Raw genomic sequence first — 23,356 nt, forward strand, 5'->3', positions numbered from 1 at the left:
AGTGCGAACTAGTGTTCACAAAACTGCTTCTCGGTATCACATCTGCAGTTAATACAAGTGGAATACCCTTTGTACAGAGTGAAGGTCATAGACCTCGCTGCACCTTTTACCCCACCTGCTGTACTTGCCAACAGGGTCTCCCAGGTAGAGACAGAAATAATCGTGAAAAATCCATTCCAGCAGTGAGCTAATTACTTCTGGAAATCGCTCACTTGCTTTTGTTCAGATATTAGAACCTCAACCTCATTCCAGTTACTTCTGAACTTGTAGCATTTGTGAAATCATGCGTTTTTGTTTTGTTTCAAATTAGTATATAAAACATTTTAGCCTTAGGCGCAGATTGAAATACACATTTTTCTACCACAATGTATTGAAAGACATCGGCTTAATTTGCTTCATGGGCCAATTATCTAGATGTTGGCCCCTTTAAACAACAAGCATCATCATCACCAGTTCGCTTCGTGGTGCTCAATTTAAATTTTAACGCATTTGAATAATATTAATGGAATCTCGGCTTAAAAGTTACAAATATATTTTTTTAAAGTAAATTGATTTCTATTTTTCTCGTATTTCAAACCACGAATGCAGGGTGCAAACACGTCTTGACTTTTAAAATATTGTGTGATCTGATTATCCTAACGAACATTGTACTTTATAGGTATGCATTCACAAATGTTTGATGAGTGAGTCAAGGAAAATCGAATGAATAACTGCTAAACATGTATATTCAGAAAATTGATATGAAAGTAATAATAAAGGATTTAATTAACAAATATGCATCAAAGGCATTGCCGTTTCGATTTATAATTTATTTTAAAATGGCCATATTTAGATTAATAATTTTTGGGTCATATTTTGTCTTTTTTATGTCATATTTTGTCACTTTCGAGGTCATATTTTGTCAATTTTTAGGTCATATTTGCTTGCTTATTTGGGTTATTTTTAGGTCTTAAATATCCGAGCCCTAGTAATGAGAAATGATGACTACACAAAGATGAAGCAGAAGGATGTGCAGGGTAGGAGGAAGCACAGGCAGTTAAGGAATATGGTGGAATATGATCTGAGGATGGAAAATTTAAATGCTGATATAGCCAAAGACAAGAATATTTGGGGTAGACTCATCTACAACAGCAAAACTACTGCAGGATCATTCAATGTAACTACCCATTGGGGAAGAGGGCACTTTAATTAATGAGTCAAGTGACAAGAAAAATTTGCACAGGCCAATGTATTCCTGGGGTTTTTTTTTTTTTTTTTTTAATCCTCATACTTGGAGCATCACACCAACTAACACCTCAGTAAGATTTGACTATCACAAGACACTTGAACAGAGATATGCTGAAACAATACTCACAAAGCAGAGGTAAAAATGGTCAAAGAATAATTATTAAAGTTATGTAGCACGTTGCCGGCCCCGTGGTGTAGGGGTAGCGTGCCTGCCTCTTACCCGGAGGCCCCGGGTTCGATTCCCGGCCAGGTCAGGGATTTTTACCTGGGCCTGAGGGCTGGTTCGAGGTCCACTCAGCCTACGTGATTAGAATTGAGGAGCTATCTGACGGTGAGATGGCGGCCCCGGTCTAGAAAGCCAAGAATAACGGCCGAGAGGATTCGTCGTGCTGACCACACGACACCTCGTAATCTGCAGGCCTTCGGGCTGAGCAGCGGTCGCTTGGTAGGCCAAGGCCCTTCAAGGGCTGTAGTGCCATGGGGTTTGGTTTGGTTTTTTATGTAGCACGTTATATGCTATATTAACAACACCACAGAAAGGGCGATTGTTGTTTTTATTGCTTCATGTAAGATTTTGTACATTGTGATAAACAGCAACATCTGCTTGATAACCTTTTGAAGATACGAGAGACAAGCCTAAGTGTTTTGAGGAATAACGACTTCATTGGAAGAAAAGGCAAGGAGACAGATGTGCATGATACATCTGTAGGTACATTGTAATTCACTGGGACTGAGAATTTCAAGATGATCGACCAAGTTGGCCATGCACTTAGGGGTGCGCAGCTGTGAGCTTGCATTCGAGAGAGTGGATTCGAACCCCATTGTCGGCAGCACTGAAAATGGTGTTTATCTGTGGTTTCCCATTTTCACACCTTAATTAAGGCCACAGCCACTTCCTTGCCACTCCTAGTCCTTTCCTGTCCCATCGTTGCCGTAAGACCTACCTGTGTCGGTGCGACGTAACGCAACTTGTAAAAAAAATTTAAGATGCTGGTTTAAGACAAAGGCTCTCAGAAACAAAACAGCATCCATTATGAGGTCGCACAGGAAAAATGAAAGGGAATCCTGTCAAGTACTGGACGGCCATCTGCATTTACACCAATCTATGAACTCCTGGAGGGAACCCATTAAACTGAACTATTTTTGATTAAAGAACGCTAAGAGAATTGTGTAGTGAACTACACAGTTACTAGTCAGGAATATGTTCTGATCTTGCTTAACAAGGTTTAAAATGTGAACTTAATTAAATTAATTATAATAACATTTATTAATGCAATTTGCAGGTAGTTTGTTAACTTATTATTCAAAATTATTTCTTTGGCAGACTGAAGAACCTGACATATAGAAATTAAAATATAAATAATAATAATAATAATAATAATGTTATTTGCTTTACGTCCCACTAACTACTTTTTAAGGTCTTCGGAGACGCCGAGGTGCCGGAATTTAGTCCCGCAGGAGTTCCTTTACGTGCTAGTAAATCTACCAACATGGAGCTGTCGTACTTGAGCACCTTCAAATACCACCGGACTGAGCCAGGATCGAACCTGCCAAGTTGGGGTTAGAAGGCCAGCGCCTTAACCGTCTGAGCCACTCAGCCCGGCGGAAAGAAATTAAAACAGAAATACAATGAAATAGCAGACACAAAGAAATGCTGGCTACAAGCTGACTAAGTACCAGTAAGCGGCATATCTATATACTAGCAAGATACCCGTGCTTCGCTACGGTATTATACTGAAATTTATAATTGAATGCTTATTGTTTTAGATATAAATCTGCCTAAATTCGCGATCTGACTCGTTTTTTGCGAGAATCCACCAAAATTCCCGATATGACTCGTTTTCTATTAGATTACGGCACGTTTCCTCCCATTTTTCAATCTTCCTTTCCAGCAATCGATTCCGTACTTCCCGGTCCGTAAATCTTTGCCATCTCTTCCTATAATCATTTTTAATATGGATAAAATCCTTCAGAAGATACGGCGAGGTGTCATATTGGGTGCCTTGGCGGCAATGAACCCGCGGCTGGACTGCATTCTTAGTCATTGCCCATCCAGGAGCCGTTTCTAGCGCGGATCGCACGTTTGACGACGGTCCGGAACATTATTATTATTATTATTATTATTATTATTATTATGTGTTGCTGGAATGAATGATGACAGGGAAAACCGGAGTATCCGGAGAAAAACCTGTCCCGCCTCCGTTTTGTCCAGCACGAATGTCACATGGAGTGACCGGGATTTGAACCACGGAACCCAGCTGTGAGAGGCCGGCGCGCTGCCGCCTGAGCAACGGAGGATCCTTATAAGTACATTAAGGACAGTAAAATCAATTGGTCTCACCTCCTTTTACACCCCACCGCCGTTAAGTTTATTTACCGCCAACCCCCCCCCCCCCGAAAAAATTTAAAAGAAGGCGTGTTTCTTTAAGTTTAAAGGAGATTCCAAACACCAATGTTCACGTCTATTACCTCCAGTTTTGAGATATATGTATCCCCATAAAAATAATTCACTTTTTTCACTTCATTTCACACTGCTCCCCCCCCCCCAATAAGTGAACTTTCCCGCAAAAAAAAAATGTTTGTTTAATAGTAAAGGATCTTCTAAATACCAATTATCGCGACTCTAACTTCTTCAGTTTTAGATTTTTGTGTCCACATGAAAGGAATTCAACTCCTTTACACTCCCGCCCCCAAAAATGGTTTCCCCTACAAAACGCGTTTTTCTTTGTTTTCAAAGGAGATCCAAATACGAATTTTCACGTCTGTAACAACTTTAGTTTTTATTAGATGTATGTATTCTCATACAATTAAGTCAATTTATTTTTCAATTCTTTCACCCCCCCCCCCCCCCACTTCATTGGATTTTCCGAGAATACGTGTTTCTTTACTTTTAAAGCAGATTGCAAATATCAAATTTCACGTCTATAACATCTTATTTTTTGAGATATCAGTAGCCTAATTAAAAGGATTCAACACCATTTTCAGTCACTTTTACCCCCCTCCACCCAAGTGGTATTTTCGAAAACTAAAAATACACGTTTCTTTATGTTTAATAGAGATAAAAAACCATTTTTCACTTCTGTAACATGTTAAGTTTTTTTAGATTTACCGTAAAAGTTCTCATTTAAAAATTTCACCCCTTTTGAGTTCCCCTTAAGTGGAGTTTCCAAAAACAAATCACCTATGTTTCTTTACATTTACAGGAGATTCCAAACACCCACTTTTTACGTCTGTAACATTTTACGTTTCCAAGATATTCTGTAGATATAGTCTTTCAAAAAATTCACCCCAATTTGTCACTCCTATTTAACCGCCATTAATTGGATTTTCCAAAAACTAAAAAAATGCGTGTTTCTTTATTTTTAAAGGAGATCCCTTATATAAATTTTCAGTTCTGTAATATCTTCCGTTTCTGAGATATATGTATCCTCATTAAAGGCATTCAACCCATTTTTCACCCTTTTACACCCCTCCTATTGGGATTTACAGGAAACAAAAAATACGCGTTTCTTTATTTTTAGAGGAGATTCTAACTACCAATTGTTACATCTGTAAATTTTAAAGTTTTAAGATGTAGACACACTCATTTTATAAAATTCACCGCCCTTTTCACCCCACAATATTTGGATTTTCCAAAAACGAAAAAATACGTGTTGCTTTACTTTTAAAGTAGATCCCAAATACCAATTTTCAGGTCTGTAATATCTTCAGGTTCTGAAATATAAGTAGCCTCATTAATGGCATTCAACCCATTATTCACCCTTTTACAGCCCTCCTATTGGGATTTTCCGAAAACAAAAAAATACGTGTTTCTTTATTTTTAAAGGCGATTCTAAATACCATTTTTCACATCTGTAAACTTTTAAAATTTTCATATGTAGATACACTCATTTTAAAAATTCACACCCCTTTTCACCCCCGCCCCCATTATTTGGATTTTCCAAAAACGAAAAATACCTGTTTCTTTATTATTTTAAAGTAGATCCCAAATACCAATTTTCAGGTCTGTAATATCTTCAGGTTCTGAAATATAATTATCCTCATTAAAGGCATTTAACATATTTTCACCCTTTTCCACCCTTCCTATTGGGATTTTCCTAAAATAAAAATATACGTGTTTCTTTATTTTTAAAGGAGATTCTAAATACTAATTTTTACATCTACAAACTTTAAAAGTTTTGTGATATATATAGATACACTCATTTTAGAGATTTCACCCCTTTCTCACCCCCCCCATTAATTAGATTTTCCAAAAACAAAACATACGTGGTTCTTTAGTTTTAAAGGAGATACAAAACACCAATTTTCAGGTCTGTAATATCTTCAGTTTCTGAGATATAAGTATCCTCATTAAATGCATTCAACCCCTTTTTCACCCCTTTCCTCCTTTCCTATTAGGATTTTCCGAAAACAAAAAAATAGGTGTTTCTTTATTTTTAATGAAGACTCTAAACACCAATTTTTACATCTGTATACTTTCAACGTTTTGAGATATAGATACACTCATTTTAAAAATTCATCCCCCTTTTCACCCTTCCATTAACTGGATTTATCAAAAACAAAAAAATACGTGTTTCTTTATTTTTAAAAGAGATCAAAAGTACCAATTTTCAGGTCTGTAAAACCTTTAGTTTCTGAGATATAAGTACCGGTATCCTGATTAAAGGCATTCAACCCTTTTCACCCTTTTTCGCCCCTCCTATTGGGATTTTCTTAAAACAAAAAAATATGTGTTTCCTTATTTTTAATGAAGAGTCTAAATACCAATTTTTACATTTGTAAACTTTAAAAGTTTTGAGATATAGATACACTCATTTTAAAATTTCACCCCCCTTTTCACCCCCTTAGCGGCGGAATATCCAAAAATCCTCTCTTAGCGAGCACCTACATCTTAATATGAATGTATCTTCAAAATTTCATTTCATTATGTCCAGTAGTTTTGGCTAGGCGATGATGAATCAGTCAGTCAGTCAGTCAGTCAGGACAAGCTATTTTATATATATAGATATATAAAATAACTTGTCCTGACTGACTTATCATTATCGCTGAGCTAAAACTACTGGACAAAAAGAAATGAAATTTTGGGGATACATTCATATTAACATGTAGGTGCTCGCTACGAGAGGATTTTTGGATATCCCGTCACTAAGGGAGTGAAAAAGGAGGTGAAATTTTAAAATGATTGTATCTATATCTCAAAACTTTAAAAGTTTACAGATGTAAAAATTGGTATTTAGAATCCTCTGAAAATAAAGAAACATGTATCTTTTGTTTTTGGAAAATCCCAATAGGAAGGGTAAAAAGGGTAAAAAGGGTGAAAAAAGCATTGAATGCCTTAAATGAGGATATATCTCAGAAACTGAAGATATTACAGACCTGAAAATTGGTATTTGGGATCTCCTTTAAAAATAAAGAAACATGTATTTTTTTTTTGCTTTTGGAAAATCCAATTAATGGGGGTAAAAACAGGAGTGACAAATTGGGGTGAATTTTCAGAGACTATATCTACAGTATATCTCAGAAATGTAAAATGTTACAGACGTAAAAACTGGTATTTGGAAACTCCACTTAAGGGGAACTAAAATGTGGGTGAAATTTTAAAATGAGCATTTCTACAGTATATCTCAAAAACTTTACATGTTACCAAAGTGAAAAATAGTATTTTTTTATCTCTATTAAAAGTAAAGAAACATGTCTTTTTTGTTTTGGTATTTGGTATTTGGAATCTGCTTTAAAATGAAAGAAACACGTATTCTCGGAAAATCCAATGAAGGGGGGGGGGGGTGAAAGAATTGAAAAATTAATTGAATTAATTGTATCTATTACATCTAATAAAAACTAAAGATGTCACAGACATGAAAACTGTTAATTGGATCTCCTTTAAAAACAAAGAAAAAAGCGTTTTGGCGGGGATGAAGAGGAGTTGAATTCCTTTTATGTGGATACATATCTCAAAAATGATAATTGGTATTTAGAAGGTCCTTTAATGTTAAGGAAACAAGTATTTTTTAACGGGAAATTCACTTACGGGTGGGGGGTTGGGCGAGTGTGAAAGGAAGTGAAAAAAAGTGAATTTTTATGGGGATACTTATATCTCTACAGACGTGAACACCGGGCGAGTTGGCCGTGCGCGTAGAGGCGCGCGGCTGTGAGCTTGCATCCAGGAGATAGTAGGTTCGAATCCCACTATCGGCAGCCCTGAAGATGGTTTTCCGTGGTTTCCCATTTTCACACCAGGCAAATGCTGGGGCTGTACCTTAATTAAGGCCACGGCCGCTTCCTTCCAACTCCTAGGCCTTTCCTATCCCATCGTCGCCATAAGACCTATCTGTGTCGGTGCGACGTAAAGCCCCTAGCAAAAAAAAAACAGACGTGAACATTGGTATTTTGAATCTCCTTTAAACATCTCCTCTTTTGAGGGGGGGGGGGTAAACAACCTAAAGGCGGTGGGATGAAAAAGGAGTTGAGACCAATTGATTTTACTGTTCATAACGAACTTTTTCTGATCATAAACTGATCATTTTTAATCTTTCCTGCTTTCGTTTTCAAGAACCATTTTTTTTCTTTGGAGATCATAAAGTAAGATTACAGTAGATTCTCCTGGCATATAAATAAAAATTTAAACACATTTGAAATAAACGACAGGAATGTAATTGACCGTGTAATTGTTCACCTCTATAATGAGGTCAATATTGCACGGAAGTATATCATTCGTGTCGTCAGAAATCTCGCGCGCTTGCCTACGCACGACGATGGTGCTGGTCACATTGTCAGCAATGACAATGGCAGCAGATGTAATTTACCGCCAAGTAAAGGTCTTGCATTTTGCTGTGGGTTCCAGACCATGAATAATAATAATAATAATAATAATAATAATAATAATAATAATAATAATAATAATGTTCTGGGCCGTTGTCAAAATGTGCGGACCGGGCTGGAAACAGGTCCTGGCCGGGTAATGACTACGGTTGCAGTCCGGCCGCGGGTTCAGAACCGCCAAGGCACCCTAGACGACACCACGCCAGATCTCCTCAAGGATTTGATCCATATTAAAAATGCTTATAGGAAAAGATGGCGAAGATTAAGGGACCCAACTGACCGGGTGGAATACCTGGACCTAGCCTTGGAGGTACGAAGTCGATTGTTGGAAGGAAAGATTGAAAAATGGGAGGAACTTTGCCGCAATCTCTCAGAAAACGAGTTAGATAGCGAATTTCGGCGGATTATATATAAAATGTTAAGCATTCAATTATAAATTTCATTGTAATACTGTACCGAAACACGGGTATCTTGCTAGTGAGACATAAAATATAAACGTAATAGTGGATGAGGTATCGATATTTAATTTATCAATATCAGGAGAAATATAAAATCCTCGATATAACGAAAACGCCCTCTCCTTATAATATCGTTGTATCGCGATTTCACTGCATACTAGTATCGTAGCTTGCCGGACTAAGTAGCTCGGATGGTAGAGCTTGGCCTTCTTAGCTCAAATTACTGGACCCGGTTCAGTCCGCTGGTATTTGATGGTCCTTAAATACGCCAACCTCGTGTTGGCAAAATGAAATGGTGTATGGCTTTTAGTGCCGGGAGTGTCCGAGGACATGTTCGGCTCGCCAGGTGGAGGTCTTTTGATTTGACACCCGTAGGCGACCTGCGCGTCGTGATGAGGATGAAATGATGATGAAGACGACCAGCGAAGTTAACCAATTATGGTTAAAATTCCCGACCTTGCCTGGAATCGAACCCGGGACCCCTGTGACCAAAGGCCAGCACGCTAACCATTTAGCCATGGAGCCGGACTTCGTGTAGGTAGATTTACCGGAATGTAAAAGTACTCCCGTGGAACAAAATTATGGCAACTCGCCCTCTCCTAAAACCGTAAAAGTAGTCGGCAGGACATAAAACATATACCTATAGCATTAATCGAAATCGCAACTTGTATTACACAGACTGACGAGAAGATAAAGCAAAGCATCTTCCGTACTGAAGCAGTCTTGCGAAAGTATTCTCGTCACATTCTCTATCACCTGACATAACCTCCTTTTTACCAACAGCCAAGCAAGATTTATCTTCGTAAGTCGCATCGCCTAATATTTTACGTGGATTCCGAACCACAAGGTCGTTACAGGCATGTTCCCATTTCTAAAATGATTCGGCTAGGATTCTAACCGTGGTCACCTTGGTGAAGAACTAGTGAGTTACGTCCCTGAATCTTGGAGAAAGGATTTTGAAATATAGAATACCAGGAGCGACTGGCTTTCTCGGTAGGTACGCTATCCTCAGGTATGGACAGGTATGTCTCACAAATAAGTTATCAAAGAGCGGGTGCGTAGTTACGGTGGTTGGGCACATGCCTAATGGAATCGAATCCCAACGCAATCGAGTGCTTAAATGAGAAAAACTCGTACCCATAGATTCAGTGGTACGTTAAAGAACCCACTTTTTAGGGCAAGATTATGGCACTCCGGCTATCTCAAGACCGATAGTAGTCGAAGAGACGAGCCGTTATCAGAGGCAAACAACAGCAATGTAGGCAAATATTAACCCGTAATAAATGTCTCTTCAGACTGAAATGTGTTGCGGGACTACTTTCCCGCATCGTAAGCGTACTTTGGACCCTAATCTAGAGTAGGCCTACCTGAGAAACTCACCGTAACAGTGTTAACAGATTTCACGATTACAGATTACATCTAAGCAAAAAAGATAACTTCTCTAAAACTTACACGGGCCATAGAAATATAAAGTACAAAATCAATTAGCAACCTATCGATACTTTTCTTCAATCAATATCAATAATTTTCTTGGAGTTTACGAACCTACCTTTCTTAACAAATTAAGTCATACACTGTGTTTACAGTACACCTGCCATTTAAGTTCAATACAAACACTCGTTAAAAGGGATATTTAGCCATAGGTTAGGTCATTTCTACGAATCAAATGTAATCACGGACATGCCGTCATACTGTTAGCGCGCCGAGTAGGAATATGGAATCTATTCCTTGTATGGCCTGCAGTCGGAGACACAGGAAGAAGGGGCAAACACCGTTAGGTACTTCACATTACCACTTACGAGTCTAAGAGCCATCGGCACGAATCTACTTCACATGGGTCTTGCAGACTTCTTGAATCTGACCTCCTTTCTGCCTCTCCATAATTTAGGTTATAGGAAATGATATCAGTGACATACATCTATGTACAACGACGTTTTTATCAATCGAGTCCATATTGGATTAGCCTGAGAATAGTATCCTTCAAAAGTGTATAATGTAAGACAATTGGAAGATTAAATACAGGGAAGTCGCATACATACGACTATTCAAAAATGTCTACTACTGTATTATAATGATTGTTTATCCCATAAAGGTTCAGAATTAGGTCATCCAAAGCTATCATAAGATAGTGGCTAGTGATACTGCAAACAATGGTCTCCTGTTCTTATGGAGAGTGATAGCCCATATTCCTGTAGTGTCCGTAGTTATGTAATTGGCGGATTTGTAGAAAGTAAGGCACGTCCCTTGTAAAGGAATACTACATAAAATATTGGCAATGTTCCACTGTTTATTGTTCCGAATTTTAGTTCTGACTAGCTGTTGTGAACCAGTCGTTGACGGCTTCGTTTTTGTAATTGTGGCAGCAATGCCATGAGCGGCAGCAGAATATACAAACCACACCTCAGCTAACAACGATAATTATAATCAGACCGGGTAATGTTATTGTTGTTTTAGAAGCAAAGGACATTGTACGCCATCACATTTTGTAGTTATCTACATTGCCTTCCTGATTAATAGGGAAACTGGAAAAGATCAAAGGAAAACAGCACAGTTTGTTCTGGGTGATTTCCGACAAACGAGTAGTGTTACGAAAATGTTGCAAACTTTGGGCTGGGAAGACTTGGAAGTAAAGTGAACGAGTTGCTCGACTAAACAGCACGTTCCAAGTTGTCAGTGGAGAGTTATGTTCCCGGCTTTACGTTCCACTAACTACTTTTACGGTTTTCGGAAACACCGAGGTGCTGGAATTTAGTCCCGCAGGAGTTCTGTTACGTGCCAGTAAATTTACCGACACGAGGCTGACGTATTTTAACACCTTTAAATACCACCGGACTGAGTTAGGGGTCTGAGCCAATCAGCCCGGCGGTGTCACGGGAGATGGCGTGGAATGACATTAGTAGGTGCATAAACCTGAGTGGAGTTTTAAACGTAAGAAAGAAGGAAGCTATGAAGTTGGCATATCACAGGACAAACTGGGGCAAATATGCGTTTATAGGAAGAGGAATTAGTGATTGGAAATAATTTACCAAGTGAGATGTTCGATAAATTTCCATCTTCTTTGAAATCATTTAAGAATGGACGAGATAAACAACAGACAGGGAATCTGCCACCTGGGCGACAGCCCTAAATGCAGATCAGTGGTTCTTTTTTTTTTTTGCTAGTGATTTTACGTCGCACCGACACACACAGGTCTTGCGGCGACGATGGGACAGGAAAGGGCTAGGAGTCGGAAGGAAGCGGCCGTGGCCTTAAGGTATAACCCCAGCATTTGCCTGGTGTGAAAATGGGAAACCACGGAAAACCATCTGCAGGGCTGCCGACAGTGGGGTTCGAACCCACTATCTCCCGAATACTGGATACTGGCCGCACTTAAGCGACTGCAGCTATCGAGCTCGGTAGTGGTTTTGTAAGTATATATTTTAGATAATCGACTTGCTGATTTGCAGCTTATGAAATCAATCACAACACCAACCATCATCAGTTAGTTCGTTACCATGACGGCGATGCTCGCCGTTGATTGACTTGTAATTCTGTTTTCATATAAATGATTAGAAATTAGATTTTCAATCATAATTGTTATATACACTATTTGGATGTAACTAATATTTCCGATGTTATTTGAACGTTTGTGAAAAATCTAATCATCACACGAATATCTTTGCTATTGTTCCTCGTTCAGTAAAACGACATTAAACATAAAAAGATCGGAAATAATATTTTACATAACTTTTATTATGTTCAGTTTTTCATCATCATCATCATCATCATCATCATCATCATCATCATCATCATCATCATCATCATCATCATAGGTTGTTCTGCCATCCGGCAGGTCCAATCATGGCTGTGACCTCCATATCTCTCGACCTTGTGCCCTTTTCTTCGCTTCTGCATAATCTTCCTTTCTTTTTCTAATATTGTCTAATAACTGATTCAGTTTTTCGATACAGCCAAAATTAACGATGGAAATTAACATATTCTGTTATAGCCCCACCCCCGCTCTAAATATTGCTACTCTACTATGAACTAATCAAATAACATAGCCTATTGCACAAACCTCGTATCCCTTGAACCCAAATACAGAGTTTCGAGAAATTCTATTACGCCGTTTTCCCGTGATGTCGACACAGGCAAAAATTGACTGAACCTATTTTTGACGTTTGAATACCTAATCCGAGCTAAACACGAAGCATGGGGCAACAACTTTGTAAGTACAAACAACATTATTATTGTATTTATATATATAGGCTAATTTGAAAGTGCAGTGCACAAGCTTTCTCGAATTGGCTCAACTCGAGCTAGTTTCTTTCTTGTTTTAAGTTTAACGTTGTACCAACTCAAGCAAGTTTCGTTTGTCTTTCGGCGACGATGGGAGAGGATACTACTAGGACTGGCCAGGAAACGACCGCCTCATGCAAATATGGGAAACAACTGTAGAATATATCCAGGGCTACCGATTGAGGGGTCCGATCCCACCGTCTCCCGAATGGAAGGTAACAGCTACACGGCCTGGACCATGCAGCCAACTCGTTCGGTCCCAGAAGCGGTAGTCCACCGCACGTTACTATCGCAATAAGATAACATATAATGAGCCCGTAAATAAGATCATTAATACATGAAATAAGTTTTATAATACGCAGATTATGAATTATTAAACTTAGTTTAAACAATACTTTAATCTTAAAAGCAAAAGAGCACAGGTTACATTTCGAAGAAGCACAAATACAGCCTAATTCATATTTTGGAAGAGTAAATAACATGACGTGAGTTATGTTCACAATAACTTTTTTAAAGTTGCTTTACGTCGGCACCGACACAGACAGGTCTTATGGCGACGATGAGACAAGAAAGGACTAGGAGTGGGATGGAAGCGCCCGTTGCTTTAATTAAGGTACAGCCCCAGCATTTGCCTGTTGTGAAAATGGAGAACCATCTTCAGGGCTGCCGACAGTGGGATTCAAACCCACTATCTCCCGAATACTGGATACTGGCCACACTTAAGCGACTGCAGCAATCGAGATCGGTACCCACAATAACCAGCTCTGTAACATTTCTTTTGAGAAATGAGTTGACATCTGCCGGGTTAATGGCTCAGACGGTTGAGGCGCTGGCCTTCTGACCCCAACTTGACAGGCTCGGTCCTGGCTCAGTCCGGTGGTATTTGAAGGTGCTCAAATACGTCAGCCTCGTGTCGGTAGATTTACTGGCATGTAAAAGAACTTCTGCGGGACTAAATTCCGACACCTCGGCCACTCCGAAAACCGTTAAAATGTAGTTAGTGGACCGTAAAGCAAATGACATTTAATTATTAAGAGTAACATCTTTAATTTCAACTATCTCAATTATTTTTCCTTCTACCACACAGTCCCTAAAATTGTATTTATCAAGGTCTGAGTTCTCGAGCTAGTTCCGAAGCCGAATTTCCGGAATTCGATTTGGTTCCCGTAAGTTTTGGGCCTTGAATTACGTAGTTATATAGAGAACTGGTAATCATCATTTTAAATAATAATGATACATATATTTTCGTAAGATTCCGGAACAGAGGAAGTTCATATTTATAATATAATGGATCTACTACATTGCGAGGTCTTACGCTCCACGCCCCAATGTATTCCAACTGACGGATGTCCTCACGGAAATTCAGTGCGAAATTTACATCCAAATTTAGGAGCAAATAGGTATAAAATTAGGCCTTAATACTGCTAAAGAAGAATATGAGAATAAGTGGATTGAGAGGTTTAAAGAAGAGTAAAACAGAAACTGTTAAAAGTGGCCTCCATTATTATCTGAACATTTAAGACATAGTTCAAACACTGATTTACATATCTTGTAGCATAAGTTCCATTTTTACTAAACATGTTTTCAAATTCGTGCTCAATCAGATAATTTAAATGCTGTAGGTTTGTAGTGAAAATGTTGCTCTTCATTATACCACCCCTCTCTGAAAAAATCACATTATGTGAAGTCCGGGGATCTCGGCGGCCAATCAGCATTATACTGCCTTCCTATCCACTATTCAAAATAGTCATTCAAAATTTCACGAATATTTAATCCGTAGTGCGGTGGATCACCATCTTGCTGTCACGTAAGTTTGTTTCGTACTGCTTTAAATATACGGTTATCTTCTAATTATATTACAACTTCTCTTTGGCCATCTCCGTAGTGCTGTGTAAAGGTACCTATTCGCAGTCACAGTCTTATTGAAAAGGTAAGTACCTATCATTCCATCGCTGCATATACCTCTCCAAATCGTAACTCCAGGAATACATAATTCCTCCTCAATTACAAACCATAGATTTTCAGAAGTCAGTACATACAATTTTGTCTGTTAACTCTTCACTTTAACTTAAAAAATGCTTCATCAGACCACAACATTGTTCTGTAAAAGTTAGGATCAATTTACATTTCGGATCACATACCACTCACAGAATTCACGTCTTCGATCTTCGATGAGGGTCATCCTCTTTTAGGGCGTGTAGCACTGCAGGCTTATAAGGCTTCAGATGGAAAGTTTCTAACACTCTCCTTATACTTCTGTACATTATACGACTAAACACTGGAAAATAAGAAGGAATTTGACTATCAACCAAAAACATGCAATAATGTGCAGCAGTTAACTGACTTATACTGCATCCTGTATACTAACATTTTTAATCATGCCTGCCGCAGTAGACAGTCTGTTAGAAATGGGAAGGAGAAAGTGTACTGGCAAACTAACTCCAGTACTGACCCTTCAGTAGTTTGGAAACCAATTAGAGTGTCTCCTCCAAAACAGTAGGAAACAATCTAACATATTTGGGAACCAACTCCAGTACAGCCATCTGAGCCTAGAATAGTAGAGGAAAATTACAGGGAAGGCCGCACTCATGAGAACCATCGAAAGTCGTGAACCGGGATGTTCTATCTCATAATGCGTTAGGGCGCTCAGTGACAGAGATGGATATACCTCATATTTCAAAGATTCGGTAAAGAAGCGGAATCAATATTTTGTTCTTCCTGCAGCTTCATGTAAGGGCAATGGGACTTTGTGAAGTCTCTTCGACAGCCTGTGACTGTGAGTGGGTAAGTGGTGTGGGCATTTGGAAATAGTTGGCACTAGGATAAGAAAGGTATCAATCCAGTATTCCACTGTAGCTGAAGTGAAAAACCTCACTTAAAAAAAGGAAGCTTGTAGTTTTACGTAATGCTCACAGTTAACGACTCACCAGTTTTACGTGGAATACGTACCACAAGCATTGGCAGGAATTCTAAACGCAGTCACCTTCCTGAAAAGTTTGTGGCAATGTCACTAAGCTATCAAACCCTTCCCCCTCCTCTGCTGTGTTTCCATGGCTAAGCGTAACCCATTCCTGATCCTTAAATTCGAGGCAACATTGGAATCTAATTACGGTCAATCAAGAGGGAGCTACCACGGCAGAACCTAGATCACAGCGGTGGCCTTTTTACAATATATACTAGGATTATGAATTCCATTTCCATACTTACTACAATAAAATGTTATTTCTGGGTCTCTTATATGAATCCTAAGTCCACATAAATATGCATTAGTATATGGCAAAGAAGGAAAAACAAGGGAAAGAGAAGAACGGAAAACATAATCCTCTCCAATCTGCAAAATTACTCATATTCACGAACACTGTTAAAAGAGGGTCCACAAAAACAGAACTAGATGGCTGCACCGTTCGGAGTCCCAATATTCCAGTCACAATGCTTCCACTGAAATGAGTGCCCTGAGCTGTTTCCCCTCTCTGAGTTTTGCTCAAACTGAAATATGCTGGGATAGTACTGTTTCTTAATTCAAGTCCAGGTCATCATTACAGATTCTACCTCCCAAGCAGTTACACATACTGCCAAGGACCGCACAATAGCACAGTTTAAATTATCCAACCTTCTTTTTATACAAGTTGCTTTACGTCACGCCGATACAGATAGGTCTTATGGCGACGAGAGGATAGGAAAACCATCTTCAGGGCTACCGACAGTGGGGTTCGAACCCACTATCTCCCGGAAGCAAGCTCTAACCGCACGGCCAACTCGCCCGGTAAATTATCCAACCTCAGAAGCCCCTGTTGTTCTGATTGTAAGATTAATAATCACATAAAAATCTTGGCTTGCTCACAAACGTAGAATACACAGGATATGTGTTCAAGGACAGGAAATTTCCCGCGCCACCACTTCCTTTCAATAAAGTGACATCCTTTGTGCCTTTGGATATCTATTTGTAACACTGGAGCAGGGATGGAGCGGGCGGTGCACTAGTGCAAATGTTCTTCACGCGTGGTCTGCAGCCTTGAGCTACCAGCCCACACCAGCATGGGGTCACCATGGGTCCCCAACGAGCAATTCAAAATTTAGTATCTACAGTAGATAATCCGATGTGGTGTGTTGATGGTTTATTTTGGCAATTAGAGGGAGAGGAGAGGGAAGGATAAATCACGTATTAATTAGGAAATGAAATAATGGAATATTTGTTAGCTGTGAATTAATTTCCTGATAGTAAGCTTACGTCTATATATAAGAGTAAGAAAGGACGAAGAATGAAGAATTCTATTGGATCTTACTTTATCTAAATGTCAACAACTCTTCGACATTGATGTAAGTGTGCAAGCCAGGACACGTTTTCACAGAATAGTATCAAAATTAAACAGGGCGGGGGAGGGGGTACGGGAGGTAAGAACCTCCCCCACCCCATGGATAAATTTCAAATGAAAATAAACAGAAACTGACAATAAACAAGTGAAAGTCGATTCAAGGGGTTGACTCTTTTGAACATTCACAGAGACGATTGTAAAGCCGACAGATTTCTTGAACCTATTTTCAAGGAAGCCCTGAAAGTTGGATTTTGGACTGTAATCCGAACATACCATTCACCCCAAAACTATTCACCTGGGCCATATTGTTGTTTTTTTCCCTGTATTTTAATGTAACATTTTGTAGTGTTACGGTGTTGCAATCTGAATATCAACATAATTCACCTGTATCAGTATCCTTATAATGACACTCACGTATGCGCGCACTACACGCGCACACGCATTTTCATCATGTTCTATCATTTTGTAACTATAGCCCCCCAGCTCCCCCACCCACCATCGATCGATCCTGGCTACGCTACTGAAAATACACAACTTAGAACCCTTTTACATACCAGTGTCAAGCTACAAGCAAGCGTTAAATGGTTATGAGGACCACAGACTTTTTAATCGCACCATGTCGAACGGACGTTTTCATACGGTTTTCCCCCATTGATGCATGTGGTCAAACTGAACTACCCGCTTGAAAACACGCTCTCCATCAGTGAGAAAACTAACGCGTGCCTCCCCTCCCACCAAGTGAATGCAGTCCGTGTTTCATGAGCAAGTACTGTATTTTACCACCCACGATTAGGGACAAGTTTTTATAGGAAGATCGTGGTTACGTGAATAGTACTTGGGACTGTTTAATAACAATGTTATTGGTTTTACGTTCCACTAACTACGTTTGGTCTTCGGAGACGCCGAGGTGCTGGAATTTTGTCCCTCAGGAGTTGCTTTACGTGTCAGTAACGCTACCGACATGAGACTGACGTATACTGCCACCTTTAAATACTACCGGACTTGGTCGGGATCGAACCCGAAAACGCTTCTAGCCTCTCAACCACACAGCCAGACACTTGGAAATGACCTCCTTAAAAGAAGAGCGTAATATTTTCTTTCAGGAAAGCACCTGCATTCAATAATACTGTGCTTGATACACAACAAGCAGCCCTCGTAGTCTCAATGACGCAAAATGAGCACGGAGATAACCGATTATATTTCAAGATATGTTACAAGCCAGCGAGTAAGTGATCCGTCTTTCTCGTATCATACAGATGCCATTTAATCGCTATATTATGTCATTTTATTGCAGATTCTGTTAAATCAAGGAAACAGCTTACATTCGGCATCGTCATTCGAGCAAAGAATATTTTCCTGGTTGTCTACAGCCAGCCTTTCTAACTAAATGGGCAAGAAGAGGAAAGAACAGCTGATGGAGCAGGGGAAAAATATCCTAGCGTATTGATCCCAACCTAACTTACGGTACGAGTGATTTACATGCAGCAGAGCCCCGTCTGTCCCAACTTGACTGAAATGCAGTATAACTTAACGTTTTTCTTTCTAACTGTAATAGTATTGAATCCTGAAGTATGAAGGTAGTTAAGAAAATAAATACGCACGTGAAACCAATCAATGTGTAAAGACCTGTAACTTTTCTGTATTTAGAAACTTGCATTCTAGGATTTTCCTAATGACACTCAAACTCGTCATATCGCAATGGGAGGAAATCAGATATAAATTCCATTCAGTAGAGAAGCAATCAATGAGATCTAAATATAGTAAAGGAAATGACCACCAGAAAATTACTCGACGACCTCTCGCTGTGCGTTAACTACCCCAAATAACTTTACTTGCTATGCAGGACATAGACCAGCGGGAATTTACGTAGTTAAGAAACGTGATGGTTGATCACACAATCACTTGTGGCGTATATAAAGAGAAATGTACACTTTTTAGAGAAATGCTAGGATTGCCGTGAGAAGTTTTATTGACGGACGAAAACAAACCTGTGGCTTGTAGAGCTAATTAAGAGCCTTGGACTGCGAAGACGACTTCTGCCAAATTATACCGCCTGATTAACGAAATAAAACTTTTAGTAAAAATAGCGAAACGCAAAGCTCTCATTTATTTTCTAAATAATGCCAAATTAGTTCAATTTCGATCATATTTAAAATTGCATTAAACATTTTTAAGTAATGTAGGCATTGTGTTTTTCTAAAAATGGCAATGGGCGATCCCGAAATCTGCCTAATGGAATTCACCCACCTAACAATACTTTGACCGGGCGAGTTGGCCGGGCGCGTAGAGGCGCGCGGCTGTGAGCTTGCATCCGGGAGATAGTAGGTTCGAATCCCACTATCGGCAGCCCTGAAGATGGTTTTCTGTGGTTTCCCATTTTCACACCAGGCAAATGCTGGGGCTGTACCTTAATTAAGACCACGGCCGCTTCCTTCCAACTCGTAGGCCTTTCCTATCCCATCGTCGCCATATCTGTGTCGGTGCGACGTAAAGCCCCTAGCAAAAAAAAAAAAACCAATAATTTGCCTATCGACGGTTGAAATGAATATCTTCATTGTATTCAATGAAAGTTCTCCCAGTCACTCTCGATCACTGTGGCGATACTCGAGCTCGAAATGGAGGAAAGAGGGCAGCAATCCACGTAATTTTAAATTTACGTTGTAAAAATAAGTTATTTATGTTAATTGCGGTTTGTGTAATTTGACCGGATACAATAACGAGTAAGCAATTACAATTTTCAATATTATATTGTAAGAGGTGCTTTAGAAACATGTCTAATATAATACGGAGTTAAGGTGGATAAGCTGTGGCCTTTGTGGTTGCTTGGGTTTAAATTATCTGATAAACTCACCAACAACCCAATCATGCTTACCGGTAATAACATCAGTTAGTACAATGTGCCTTCAAGTAAATAACCTATTTTGGTAGATGCATTTACATTGTTGCTGGGTGTTGTACTTTAATCTTAGATAGTAAATATCTATGTCCTCACTCGTGATGAAACTCCCTCGTCATTTACAGGCAAGCTATTATCATCGGACGCCTGATAAGTTTAAAATACTTTTTTTCAGAAATTCAGTGAACGGAGAAAGTCAGGTAACACTACAACACTGTGCAGAATCAAGCGGTAAACTTGTGGAATTATATAAATATATTAAGTTTTGCTGAATGAATAACGGGATTTTTACTTTTTTTAATGGAAATACTGTCATTCCGATCCAAGGAATTATAAATCGTAGCTTGTACACTTAAACCCTGTATCATTGTAAATTGTAACACCAAAATTATAACGTGTCAGATTTCTTCGAATGTATAAATATAAGAAAATAAAACTGACTGTCTATATCGAACGCAGTATAAATCAAACCAGAATATATTGAAAAGGTCGGTTTTCTCGCTATTATATAGTTTTTATTTATTTTATTTTTGATACTGTATCCGAATCAACATGTCGCTGAGTAGTGGAGGAGAGCTTCGTAGTCACAATCGAACGACACTGCTTCACTGTGACGTATGCCTGCTACGTAAGGTGCCCGCATTTAAGTCAAGCCCGCCCGGTCGCACTGGGCTACCCTCAACGGGCACCCAGTTGAGCACCTCTGTTTTATATAATCCATCTTCAATTATATTTCTGGTCTCATACTGGGTGGAAGCGTGAACGCCGAATGGTATTGTCACTCATCTTAAGCAAGTCATTAGATAGTACGTAACTTAATTCCTACAGCACATTTTCCCATACGTGATCAACAAATAATCGACGCTGTGACATAGGGGTTACAATATCAGCTTCCTGACAAACTGGCCAGAATTCGATTCCCAACTCTGGTGCAAAAGATAAAAATCATGATATGAAAGTTAGTACAACAGTAACAGACCTAAAATATCCAATAATGCACACCCCTCGAGAAAATACATTCCACACAGAACATAATACTATACATGGCAGTCATCCAGAGGGAATCGCGTATTCAGCTCCCAGATCTGCATCGTGCTTACCGGAAATAGACCATAAATAACAAAGATAGGTAAACAAATAAAACTGGTCAAGAATAAATCAGAGTCTTCCAGTTACATTATAAAATTAAAACATGTTACTAGAGATCCTACAGTTTACAAATGTTTCATAAAATATATTGTACGTATTGTGTGTATTTTACTGCATTCCAATTTTGAGTTAGGTTATTCGTGTAGTTAGATTACTCGGATTTTTGCGTATGCGGACACCTCCCAGCTCCAATTGATTCTGTACTGATAATCCAGTTCCTATTGTAGTTTTCTATCGCGCAGCGTACAGATATTCGATTTCGGAATATGGCACTTACTTAGCGCACCCTTACCAGAGCTTCTACAAATAATTCAGTCATGCCATTATTAAAAAGGGGACAAAACGGAATCGGAATTAATAAAAAGGGAGCAATTCACCGTACCGTTTGAGTTTCATGGGGACAACAGGTCGACAGTCGAAAAACGGGGAAAAAGCAGTCTTGGTATTAAGGTACAGACTCGCCATTTGCTTGGTGCTAGAATGGAATAAAACCATCTTAAGGGATGCCAATGGTGGGGTTGAACCCACTATCTCCCGAATGTAAGCTCACAACTTCGCGACCCGTAACACACAGGCAACTCAAGTAGTACTGCTTTAACTCGCCTACCAGTCACTATCTCGAAATATCTCCGTGACATGTTCTTAATGATTTATTGCAGATTTTCGATCACAATAAGCATTTCCACAGGCTTTAATGGATGGGCATAATACTTGTTGCCTTGCTGGTCTGAGTTGGATTCCCGGCTCTGCCACGATCTTAAGATTTTTTTCTTTTTTGCTATTTGCTTTACGTCGCACCGACACAGATAGGTCTTACAGCGACGATGGGATAGGAAAGGCCTAGAAAGTGGAAGGAAGCGGCCGTGGCCATAAGGTACAGCCTGGTGTGAAAATGGGAAACCACGGAAAACCATCTTCAGGGCTGCCGACAGTGGGGCTCGAACCCACTATCTGCAAACTGGTCGCACTTAAGCGACTGCAGCTATCAAGCTCGGTGATTTTAAGATTAGTTTGAGAGGGTTTAGTGGGGTAGTCAGCTTCGGGGTCACACCTAAGAAGAGAAGTTCGTTAAATTCCCAATCTTGAAGTCGATTCCCCACTCCACCAAGTGCCATGATGGCGTCTAACATACAGACCACGGCCGTTCTCTGCCCAATACTTGCTACAATATCAGTGCGAACAGAAAAGCCTCAAATGTAACATATTTCACACGCACTAAGGGCACAGAGTTGTTAACCACGACATTCCCAGCCCCTGAAAAGAAGCGACGACGATTCATGGAGGAAATACAAACACAGTCATTTGTAGAAGATGTATTTCATTTCCCCCCGAATATAACTTAACTGTATGTAGATGAGATAGATTAAAACGGTAACATTACAATAAGCCTCGAGTTTTCAAGTTCATAAGGCAATCAGTCATTTCTTCTGACCTAACTTACTTGAAAAACGGAATAAGTAACATCTGCTGAAACTGTGGATGAGCACGATAAAGCTACATACTATTTTTCCAATAAATCAACCTCAAACACCAGCCCAATTCTTCTTCCTCTACCACTTTTACCACACCTGTGGGGTCGCTGGTGTGAACTGTGTCGTACATGTGGATTTGGTCTTGTTTTATGGTCGGATGCCCTTCCTAAGGTCAACCCTATATTGTGTGTTTCTGCGGTGGCTGGTACAGTAGTGTGTTGCCTGAATATGAAGAGGAAAGTGTTGGAACACAAACACCCAGTCTCCGATCCAGAAGAATTCATCTCACGCGATTAAAATCCCCGACCCGGCCGGGAATCAAACCCGGGACCCTCTGAACGCTGACCATTCAGCCAATGAATCGGACGAAAAACAAAACAATAAAATCAAGCCTAATTCTAACAGAGAATAAAAGGACAAAGCCACTTACACTTTGATGATCTCCAGAAAAGATCAGTTCAACAACACCTAGTGGAGAAAACATGCAGAAGTGCATGGTTGGTAGACAAGCGGCAATGGGATTTGAGAGCAGAGTGTGTTTAATGAGGTTTGGAGCCGACTCTGTGATATCCGGTGTACTGTGCAACCTTGAATGATGGAAACGATCGACGCATTCAAATGAGGGAGCAATGACTGTCTAGTGTGAAACAGTCCGGAATAACATTTGATACTTTTGAGCAGTTCCTTTTATATCGCTACCCGTGATGTAGTTTAATAATAATAGTAATAAAAATAAAAATGGTA

The 23,356-nt window shown here is 39.5% G+C and overlaps 1 protein-coding gene across 1 annotated transcript in view; it reads right to left on the reverse strand.

Moving 5' to 3' along the window:
• Positions 1-23,356, reverse strand: part of LOC136864765 (serine/threonine-protein kinase 17A) — a 218,799-nt gene that overhangs the window by 53,128 nt on the left and 142,315 nt on the right. The window lies entirely within an intron of this gene.

Source organism: Anabrus simplex, chromosome 2 (genome assembly GCF_040414725.1).
Source record: "Anabrus simplex isolate iqAnaSimp1 chromosome 2, ASM4041472v1, whole genome shotgun sequence".
NCBI lineage: Eukaryota > Metazoa > Arthropoda > Insecta > Orthoptera > Tettigoniidae > Anabrus > Anabrus simplex.